The following is a 4,574-nucleotide window of genomic DNA, read 5'->3' as shown; positions in this document are numbered from 1 at the left end:
AGCTTCATACAACCCAACCCAAGGGACTGTTTCCTAACAGTCCAAGTGGAAGACGAACATCTATTGACATCCAGGAGTCCTTTGAAGAAACTTTTGATGTGGAATCATAAAACAAGATGCATCAGCACCAATTTTTTTCCCCCACATTTTCTTTAAAAATTAAATTAAGTTCTGGAAACATCTTTTCCATTTGCTATAGCATGATTGCACTTTTTGCATCCCTCCCCGCCCCAAAGCAATATTAATAGTCTCATTCTAGGTCCTGTAAGTTTATTGTGCTTCCTGTGAACTGTGAGTTATCAGAACCGGCATCATCCTCAGTTGAAATATGTGACTCCTGAAGTATAGGTACTGGTAAATCCACAGTAAGTTGAGATTGTGATGTGGAAAACTGAGAGTTGAGCTTAAATGGTGAGTCTCCATCACCAGGGGGATCATCCTGCAATAACTGAATCTGAACAAACAGAGCTCCAGTGGCCAGATCTCGTACTGTTAAGCCTCCATTCCACACTACAATATACCCACATGATTGATTGCTCTGACTTGTGGAGAAATTAGTGGGACTCACTTTACCACCTTTTAATTTCCTTTGAGTAGATCCTGATGACTCTGTGCTGCCTCCCCGCCCTTTCTCTTTTTTTTTTTCTTGACTAGCTGAATGGCTTGATAATCAGTTCTTGCTGAGACCCCACTTTCCAAAAAGGAGCTCCCAGGCAATGTGTGGAGATCCGTTTCTTTCTGAGCACTGTAGCTTGCTATTGGGTTGGAGAAGACAAACTGAGTCATAACTTTGCTTCCTTCCTATTGTCCAACAATGTCTGAGCTGGGAAGTAAGTCCTGTTCAGCTTTGGGTGGCGTCAGGAGTCCAGGAACATTGCACCCAGTGAGGCTGCTGGCCAGGGTCAGTGTGGCTGGTTCTATTGTTAAGTTATTGCTAGCTGTCAGAGCAGGAAGGTTGTGACCAGAACTCTTCACAGACAGAGATGCCAGAGACCCCAACACTTCTGCACTGACAGTCTGGACGTCATCCAGATTTAAAGTGCTTTGTTGTAAAACCATGGCTGTAGAGCCCAGCAACAGAGAGCTATCAAGATTGTGGGGCATGTCACTGCTATATCAATGGGTCCACAGCCTGCCCCAAGGTGCTATTATTAACAGAAAGTTTTCCCCCAAGAGTCAAGCTCACTGAAGCAACACCTGTTGTCAAAATTCCAGAGTTCACTAATGTTGTAATTGCAGAATTGTTGTTAGAGAAGAGAGAGATGAGGTCTATGTTGCCAAGATTACTCTGTGCTGGACTGGTAAGTTCACTGCTAGGTATAGAAAACTTGTAGCTTCAAGCTGGCTTAAGAGGTCTGAACTAAAGTGATGCTGCTTGGCCATGTGAGACTTCATACTGTGCTTGGCCATGAACAGCTTATTGTAGCTAGATACAGGGCATGGGCTTCTCACATCCTGGAGCTGCTTCTTCCAGTGGATGGACAGACTGTTCTGTGCAGAAAACAGAGCACAGCAGCCTTCTGCTAGATACTCCAATGGCTTTGTGCCCAGGTGGGTCACACTATGACCTTTCACGTTCTGCTCTTGTAAAGGATTTACTGCAGCCTTCTACTGGACAAGTAAACCTCTGGTCATCTTCATGTTTTCTTTTGTGCCTCAGAAGCTTAGGCTAGTGAAGCTTAGACATACACCCAGCCACAACCTGAAATCACAGATGAAAGGCCTTTCACCAGGTGTATGGCTCCTCAACTGTATCTTCAGGTGACAGGCTTTATCATACTGCTTGTTACATCCAGGAAAGGAGCAAGAAAAGAGTTCCTGTTCTCTGAAGTGGGCTCGATTATGGGAAAATAAAGCACTTGCTGTGATAAACGGTCTCTCACCACAGGGGAGCTAGCACTTGTAGGGCCACTGGGGCTGGAAGTGACTGCGCTGGTGTGCTGCTGCAGGTTTGGCTTGCGTGGGGAAGCACTGGGCCCACAGCTCGCACTTGAACGTGTTCTCTTGTACGTGGCCCTTCATGTGCACCTTGAGGTTATAGGCCATGCTGCAGCCACCCACAGGGAAGCTGAAGGGCCACAGCTTGTTGTGAGACTGCAGGTGCCGCTTGAGCTTGTAGGATGGGTGAAGGACCACCCGCAGCCATCCAGTGGGCACTTGAAGGGCCGCTGGCCCTGCTTGCTGCTGTGTGACAGCAGGTGCAGCTTCAGCCGGTGCTTCTTGGGGAAGGTGTGTGGACAGTCGGGCTCAGGGCAGTGGTAGACCAGCACAACGCCCGTGCCATCACCTACACCCAGCCTGACCACTTCTCTGCCCTTGGCTCCCATGGGCAGTGCGGCGGCCCTGGGCCCTTTGCTACGGCTTGGCCAGCAGGAAGCTGGCCATGGGCAGTCAGGCCCAGGTTGGCCTGCTCTGCAGGGCAGAGCAAGGTCCTGATAGCCCTCTGGGGCTGCAGCCAGGATGGGAGTGGGGGTCTGCGTGGGGGGGGGGGGGGGGGGGGGGGGAGCAGGGGGGGGGGGGGGGGGGGGGGGGGGGGGGGGGGGGGGAGGAAGCAGGGGGCGGTGCTGTGGGCCGCCCTTGGCCGCCAACATCAGGAAGCCGTTCTGGTTACACAAGATGAGGTTCTGGTTCTTGCTGGAGCTGGAGAAGGCCGCGGCGGGCCGGGCCGCAGGGCGCGGGAGCCAGGGGCCCTTCATCCCGGAGCTCTCCGGGCCTGGGCTTGGTGGCCCAGGCGCCGGCCTTTGCCGCTGCTGGCATTGGGCACCAGGAGCAGGGGCTGCAGAGAGGAGGTCTAGTGGGCTGTGTTGTCCAAAGGAGCAGGCAGGGCTGCATGGGGGCCGTGGGGGCCAAGGCAGCTGGCGGGCTGGGCCCTCCACAGGCTCAGGAGGCTGCAGCCACATTGTTTGTTGGTTCCCACTCAGGGTCTGGGCCTCAAGCAGCCCCTGGATGCCCACCTTGGGTGGGTCCCCAGTGAATCTTTCACAGAAACACCAATAATCTGATGCACAGACTGACTGTGATGTTGCCTTTGGTCACCAACCCTCAGTGACTTTCCACTGGATAATATGAAAATTTAGCCCAGAAGTTAAGATTTGCTCCCTTGTTCCAACCCAATACAGACCATGACACATATTTTATATTTAACAAATGCTTATTGACTGGTTTAAATATTTACTTCGTATCACTTCCCTTCATGTGTTCTTTATTCTAGTCTATTAGAGGACTGTTTAGGCTCTGGCCTAGCTGCTTGCCTTGTCTCCTCCAGCCTCTCAGCCTTCCCGAATCCGTCCAGATTGCCTTTGGTGCCTGGAAGAGAGTCACTGCATCTCCAGCTTTTGAAATACTTTGGCTTCCAGACCCAGCTCAGCTTCCACCTCCTTCATTAATTCTGCTCTAACCCCTACCGCTTAAAACAATGTCTTCTTCCTCAAATTTCCTTGGAGTACAAATGGGTAGGGTAGTATAAAGGAGAGACTGCCAGGTTTGGAGTTGGTAAGGATAATGAATCAGAATCCCATTTTTTACATTTACTAGTTATGTGACCTTGGACAAGTCACTTAATCTCTGAATCTCTTCATCTGTAAAATGGGGATAGTCAGCATTTAGGTTACCCCAAAGAATGGTTGTGAGGCTCAAATGAGGTGATACATGAAGAGACCTTTTCAAACCTTAAAATATTATGTGAATATCAGATCCTCGGTCCCCCCAGGCTCAGGTCTCTCCCTATTCCATTCCATCCTGCACACTGCTACCAAAGTAATTTTTCCTTAAGCAGATATCTTACCACATCCCTCCCCTACTCACTCAACGCCAGTGGTTTCTCATTGCCTGTAAGATGAAATATAAGTTCCTTTGTTTAGCTTTTAATAGCCTTCACAACCTAACATCAACCTGTCTTTTCAACCTTATTGTACATTTCTTACCCACCTGCATTCCATGATTCAGTCAAGCTGTTCTCTCTTTTCTCATACATGACCTTCCTTCTCCCCTCTGTTTTTGAGCTAGTCATCCGCCATGCCTGGAATGGTCTCCTTCCTCACTTCTGCCTTAAAGAATCCTTCTTTTCCTCCAAGATGCACCTCAGCCATGGCCTTCTACATGATTTGTTGATTTCCCCCTCCCAACAAATGCTAGTTCCCTCCCTCCCCAACCATCTGGTAGTTAACTATGACTTTATACTTACTCTCTGTATGTTCCAAAAGTCTTTGTGTACTTTAAACTATTAAAACTTATGCTATTTGTGAAGATGCATAACCAGGAAGAAGAAGCTAGATGAATTTTTAACATCTTGTCAGGATCATTAAAGAGTGAATGTAAATGTCAATCTTTTTTTTTATTAAGATGATGTCATCTTAGACATTGCCATCATAATAAACCATCTGTTTTCTTGAGCCAATGCTTTTCCTCTATCCCCCACCTTCTTTAAGTTTTAATCTATTAAAGCTATCAAATCAAAGCTATTTTAAGCTATTAACGCTTAGAACCATAATGAAGATTTTAAGTACACCCATATTTGTTTTGTGTCTACTTATCTGAAAGGTGTTAATGGCATTATGGATAGAGAGTTGGCCTTG

The 4,574-nt window shown here is 48.2% G+C and overlaps 1 pseudogene; it reads right to left on the bottom strand.

Moving 5' to 3' along the window:
• Positions 1 to 250: 250 nt before the first annotated feature.
• Positions 251 to 2,900, bottom strand: LOC138169649 (zinc finger protein ZXDC pseudogene; annotated as a pseudogene).
• Between the last annotated feature and the right edge of the window lie 1,674 nt (positions 2,901 to 4,574).

The sequence above is a fragment of the Petaurus breviceps genome, unplaced genomic scaffold, assembly GCF_028583685.1.
Source record: "Petaurus breviceps papuanus isolate PSGF00001 unplaced genomic scaffold, PetGlider_PUasm1.0 37, whole genome shotgun sequence".
Taxonomy (NCBI): Eukaryota; Metazoa; Chordata; class Mammalia; order Diprotodontia; family Petauridae; genus Petaurus; species Petaurus breviceps.
Note: the sequence above shows the minus strand (reverse complement) of the source record. Positions and strands in the feature narration are given on the sequence as shown.